The sequence below is a fragment of the Mus caroli genome, chromosome 4 (assembly GCF_900094665.2).
Source record: "Mus caroli chromosome 4, CAROLI_EIJ_v1.1, whole genome shotgun sequence".
Lineage (NCBI taxonomy): Eukaryota > Metazoa > Chordata > Mammalia > Rodentia > Muridae > Mus > Mus caroli.
Genome location: NC_034573.1, coordinates 67,819,898 through 67,826,203, shown reverse-complemented (window position 1 = coordinate 67,826,203; position 6,306 = coordinate 67,819,898). Strand labels below are relative to the sequence as shown.

Here is a 6,306-nt window from a genome sequence, read left to right as displayed (position 1 = left end):
TTTTGGACAAATGGATGTATCTGGAGGATATCATCCTGAGTGAGGTAACCCAGTCACAAAAGAAGTCATTAGATATGCACTCACTCGTAAGTGGATATTAGCCAAGAAAAATAGAACACCCAAGATACAATTTGCAAACACAAGAAAATTTAGTAGAGGGAAGACCAATGAGTGGATAGTTCATTTCTCCCTAGAATAAGGAGCAAAATACCCATGAAAGGAGTTATAGAGACAAAGTTTGGAGCTAAGACAAAAGGATAGACTATCCAAAGACTACCCCCACCCGGGAATCCATCCCATAATCAGCCACCAAACCCAGACACTATTGCATACGCCAGAAAGGTTTTGCTGAAGGGACCCTGTTATAGCTGTCTCATATGAGGCTATGCCAGTGCCTGGCAAATACAGAAGTGGATGCTCACAGTCAGCTATTGGAAAACAATGCCCCCAATGGAGAAGCTAGAGAAAGCACCCAAGGAGCTGAAGGGGTCTGCAACCCTATAGGTGAACAACAATATGAACTAACCAGTACCCCCAGAGCTCATGTCCCTAGCTGCATACGTAGCAGATGATGGCCTAGTCAGCCATCACTGGGAAGAGAGGCCCCTTGGTATTGCAAACTTTATATGCCCCAGTACAGGGGAATGTCAGGGCCAAGAAGCAGGAGTGGGTAGGTAGGGGAGCAGGGCAGGGGGAAGGGTATAGGGGTATCATTTGAAATGTATATAAAGAAAATATCTAGTAAAACAAAAAAAAAGAAAAAATAATATGATTTACTTGTTTATATAATAATTTGGCTCATAATACATATACTATACAATGACATAAAATATATACACAACATATATATGCATATATACACAACAATATTCACTATATTTTATATATACTATCAATCAACATTAAAGAAATAGATGCTAATTCAGTTATCACATAATCATGTGATATCCAGAGAAATAGGAACAAACTCCATTGTGACCTCTATGGGTAAAAATGTGTCTACTCACATCTAAATACCATGCTAAGCTATGAGTGGCTCTTCCTTGGCTTCCCCTGCCTTTTAGCTTTTAGCACTAATCTTCTGTATCACAACTAAGTCCATTAGGCTCGTTATCCAACTGAAGCAGAAAAAGTGCCACTTTTCCTTTAACAAAGAACTCCTTAAGACACATCATACAGCCCTCTTTTGTTGAGACGGGCAAGACGTTGCTGTCAAATATTTGTGATTAATTTTAACTCTAAGTGCAATTTCGTGAGCCTCACTTTCAAATTGCTGGCTCCTGAAATATTTTATTCTTTGTCTCCCTCACAGATTGTTCTTAAACATTGAGAGATGAAATGACAGCATCAGTTTCCTTTGTGACAAGATTGGCAGTGAGCGTGGAAAACTAAGTAAATAACACCCACTAGACTTTGGATTAGCTGAAAAAAGTACAGAGGTGGTTCTTCAGATGCATTGGGACAAACAATAATCAAAGCAAATGCCATTTTAAAAATGCATTGCTCTGAGAAGGACATGAGTGTTGCTCACAGGAGACTTTCAAAGTAAGGTACTATATGCTTCACATGTACTATGGGTGTGGTAAGAAAAAAAATCCTCTATAATCGCTTCTTTTTTTTAATTTATTTTTTATTAGGTATTTTCCTCGTTTACATTTTCAATGCTATCCCAAAAGTACCCCATACCCACCCCCCCAATCCCCTACCCCCCCCCCCCCCCTTTTTGGCCCTGGGGTTCCCCTGTACTGGGGCATATAAAGTTTGCAAGTCCAATGGGCCTCTCTTTCCAGTGATGGCCGACTAGGCCATCTTTTGATACATATGCAGCTAGAGACAAGAGCTCCGGGGTACTGGTTAGTTCATATTGTTGTTCCACCTATATAAAGGGTTGCAGATCCCTTTAGCTCCTTGGGTACTTTCTCTAGCTCCTCCATTGGGGGCCGTGTGATCCATCCAATAGCTGACTGTGAGCATCCACTTCTGTGTTTGCTAGGCCCCAGCATAGTCTCTATAATCGCTTCTTTTGAAGGCATATTGAAAAATTAGCAAATAATCCATTCTGCGATTAATAGAGCCACATTAACCTGTGATGCAGATATCACACGCCATCACTTGAAACAGTCTTCTCATAGGTTGATTGCAGAAAAATGAGTCTTCCAGAAGTTCTACAAAACCCTCAGAAAATATGTTCCTGGTGGCACTTCAGACCTGCTAAGCACCACTCAAGTCTTTACAGAAGAACCTAAGGATTTGAAACCATATTCATAGCAAGTGTACAGAAACCACAGGTGAACACAGTAATAACAGTGGCCTGGTGTACCATGTGAGAGCTCAAGAGGATAAGTTTGATGAGTTTCCCTACAGAAAAAAAAAAAAAAAAAGTCTAACGTCTCGAAGTTCCCCAGAACAAAATGCTTAATGAATAGGAACCTCACAACCTGGATTCCATTTCAGAAATTCAGATAAAAGTAGAAAGAAAGAGAGCGCATACATATTCCACAAAGGTGTCCTCTGACCTATTAAAAAATAAAAATAATATTGCCCAAGTAGAAAAAAAATGTGTTTGAAACAAGAATATACCATGGTCAGTCCCCTTATACAGACAACTCTGCTTTTATCAGTGCTTTAATTAAAAAAAAAAAAAAACAACTTTTGTTGGTTCTTTCTTAATATCAAACCCTGCCTGCGATTCCCACTCATCTTTTTCTCCTCTCATACCCATCCTTCACTGTTGCAACCTTCCTCCAAACAGAGGAAATAAAAACCTTGTGGCAGAAGCTGTATTGTCATAGTATGTCCCACAATATATATTTTGTCCACACTTCTTTGCTTGCAAATGTTCGCTGCAATGAGTCAATGGTCTGGTAGACAAGGCCTCTGGCTTTTGCTACTCTATCAATACCCCACTGTAACTCCTCTTGGATATTCTGTTGTTACCCTGTGTGATGGGATCCTGTAGTTTTGTATCTAAAAGGCCATCCCAGTCATGCACTCTAGTAATTCATCAATGGTTAGATGTTAGGGAGAGACAGTTCAAAGCCCTGGATCTGGGCCTGAGAGATATCAGAGCTGGTCAGCCCACTGGTGTTCCTGACCTCACTCCCTCAGCGCTGGCTCACCAGCAACCCACACAACCAGGACCAGCTTTACCCTGCTGCCCAAGAGAGAAGCACTCCTCTCTTTCCTGAGTGCTTCAGCAGATGAGCAACATGGCCAGTTTTCCCACTCTCTTGACCCTAGGACCAGCTCTCCTGCCTGCCATGAGGACTATGAAAGGGAGCACCTGAGCTCACTACATTGTGCACCTCTCCTACAATCCTACATCCAGGGCCACCTCCACTGTGCTACCCAGGCAAATGTAGGGCCTGCTCTCCACAATACTGCAGCAGGAGAGGGGCAGGGCCAGCTCTCCTCTCTCATGACCCCAGGGCCAGCTTTCCCACTTTATATGGGTGGTAAGAGGTGAGGAGGTGGGATGGCATCTCTCACTCACCTACTGTACCACATGGCAAATAAGTTGCAGGGCTGGCTACCCACAACCCCTGCATCCAGGTCCAGCTCTACTATGCTTCCCAGACTAGGTTCAGGACCTGATTTCTCAAGTGCTGCTGGAAGTGAGGAGCAGAGCCAGCTCTCTCACCCTGATGATCTTGGGACCAGCTTTCTTACCTGCTTTAGGTGGTAATGGTTGGGGGCACATCTCTCCCTTGTCCATGCTTCCACATAGTAAACAAGAGGTGGCACCACCACTTCCATGCCCATGCTCACTGGGTTAATTTGCTTGCAGGCCAGCCATCAAGGTTAGTGCTACTATGCTGCCCAGCCTAGGACCAAGGCCCATTCTCCAGAGGGCTGAAGCTGGTGAGAAACAGGGATAGTTTTGCTCTCATGACCACAAGGCCAGGTCTCCTAACTGCCAAAGTTAATGAGGGGTAAAGGACAGGAAGGTATCTCTCTCTCACCCACATCACTGCACAGGACAGCTCTCCCATGCTCATATCCTCAGGGCAAGTTCACCCACAACCCTTACAATGTGCAGGCTTGCTCTCCCAAGTACTACAGCTATAGGAGAAGGGTCATCTCTCCTGCAGTCATACCCCTAGTGCCTGCTCTAACAGGATTTCCAAGTAAGGGGAAGGAATGGGGATAGTTCTGCATAGCCCTCAGATACCAACATGTCTCCAGGGGGCAGCCCAGATTAAGGATGTCCACCTGGCCTTTGGTGGTAACAGACCCCTGTTGCTGCAGGGTTACCAACCCAGACATGGCCCCTAGTGGCAGCATAGGCCAGGACCTCATCATGGTCCAAGTGGCATTACCAGCTACTCATATCAGGCTATTTCTCACTACTCTCAGGTTTCTAGTTCTGTCTTTCTTCATTGTGTTCACATCCTTCTATGTTTTTTCTCTCCTATTTCTCTAACACTTACTTGCTTCTCTTACTGGTACCCAGGATCTCTGAGTATCTGAGATCATCTCTGAAGTGGTTTCAGGAGGGCTATGCCCTGTTCATGCAATACAATACTGGGCCAGGGTCATCTCAGTCATAGTTTACTCCACTAGGCCTTTGGAGTACTGATCTAGTGGTCATCACAGGCCCACTCCTCATCAGATCTGCTCAAGTGCAAGGGTTGTCTGCTTCTGTCTCAGGTGGGTTTCATCTTGTCTATTGCTCTATCCCCACCTTGGACCCCAACTGGACCTGTGTAACACCAGAAAGGAAGTCATCTCAGGCTAGCTCCCTGTCTGGGTACCCTGTTGCTAGAATAGTGATCACCTTAGGCTCACTTCGTCAAGGAATGATAGGCTAGTGATCATTCAGATGCTCAGTGGTCAGAACAGTGAGCATAGGCACAGCCTCTCTCCTCTCTGCCACCTACTGACACACATGTGACACTGCAGCCATGCCTACAACATCTCTAGGGGCAGGGCTTTAATTCTTATTTGACCTCATAAGAAGTTTTTCTAACACTGATGAATGTGTACACTAAGGTAATAGATGTGAAAATGTAAAAGACTCATTATGAACTACTCACCAAGAAAAGATGAAAAGTCTCCTTATTCACCTTATAGCCTAAGAAGACAAAAGGCCTTCTGTGTCTCTAGAGAGAGCTGTGCTCTGCACCAGTGATCTCACACCCAGCAAGTTGGCAGTAGTTTTCTTTTTAATCCTTAAAACATCCTTAAAAACATAATGGTAAATAATTAACAGCTGAGATAGCTTTATGTGCTAATCTTAATTAATGAAGGGCTATTTTAATGCTTCACTAGTAAATGTTTCAGTTTTAGTATATGTTGGTCACAGCTACTGACGAAGACTGACCTGGTTGGGCTTCCTGATTTGCAGTTCGTCCCACTGTGACAATCATATGTATTCATATTTAAAATTTATGTTTTCATAATTTTAAATGTTGTTTGTTTATCTGTTTGTTCATTTGTTTGTTTTAGCAGAAAATTCAATGTGGCAATACTGGGAAGAAGGGCAGAGTGATCAAGAAAACTCCAAGTCCACCTTGGTGGGAGGAGGTCCTCAAATGAAATCAAAATTTCAATAGAGCACCACAGATAGAAATGAGTCCTTGTTAAATCAGTCCTTGCTCTGCACTGATGACTTTTTCTCATCACGTAAGGTAGTCTGATAACTTGTCAGGACTTTGTGAAACCTCTTCCCCAGAAGAAAAGTCCCCCTTCTGGCTGGAACCTTTTCCTGCTCCCAGTGTGAGATTCTTGAGGAAATTTTCATTGTTGGAGTGGCGGGGGAGGCATTGTTTAAATAGTCTGCTTGAGAGATAAAAGTGTCTCTTTATAATACATTAATTTTTGCCAGGAGGGTTACAAGTAGTACCTTGGAGGATTCAGAAGTTCCTAGGAGAATTTGAAGTACATGTTTAAATTCTGTGTAGATTACCTTCCTTTCTCTTGAGTTCTGATGAGTATCTTTGAATTAGTACATTATTTCTAAGGTAGACCTAAACATTAACTACTAAGGAGGTCTTTAAAGCACTGGGCAGCTACCTGATTTAGTTACTCATTTTTGTTATTGTCATTGTCTTTGTTGTTGTTGTTATTGTTGACAGTTTTAAATGTTTGTTCTCAAAGAAAAGAGATATATGAACATGTTCATGGCATTATATTTGGTGAAAAAATTAGATACTAATCCAGGCAAACAGTATGATCCAACTCATGTTGAAATATTAATACAGAACTATGCAGATCTTAGTGTATATTGAATGGCAGGTGTACTGGCTATTTTTGTGTCAACTTGACACAGCTGGAGTTATCACAGAGAAAGGAGCTTCAGTTGAG

At 42.7% G+C, this 6,306-nt stretch overlaps 1 non-coding gene across 1 annotated transcript; it reads right to left on the bottom strand.

Moving 5' to 3' along the window:
- Nucleotides 1–4,798: 4,798 nt before the first annotated feature.
- On the bottom strand, nucleotides 4,799–4,930 carry LOC115030992. Its single transcript, XR_003836584.1, has one exon. It is a non-coding gene; the product is annotated as a small nucleolar RNA SNORA17 (small nucleolar RNA).
- Nucleotides 4,931–6,306: the final 1,376 nt, after the last annotated feature.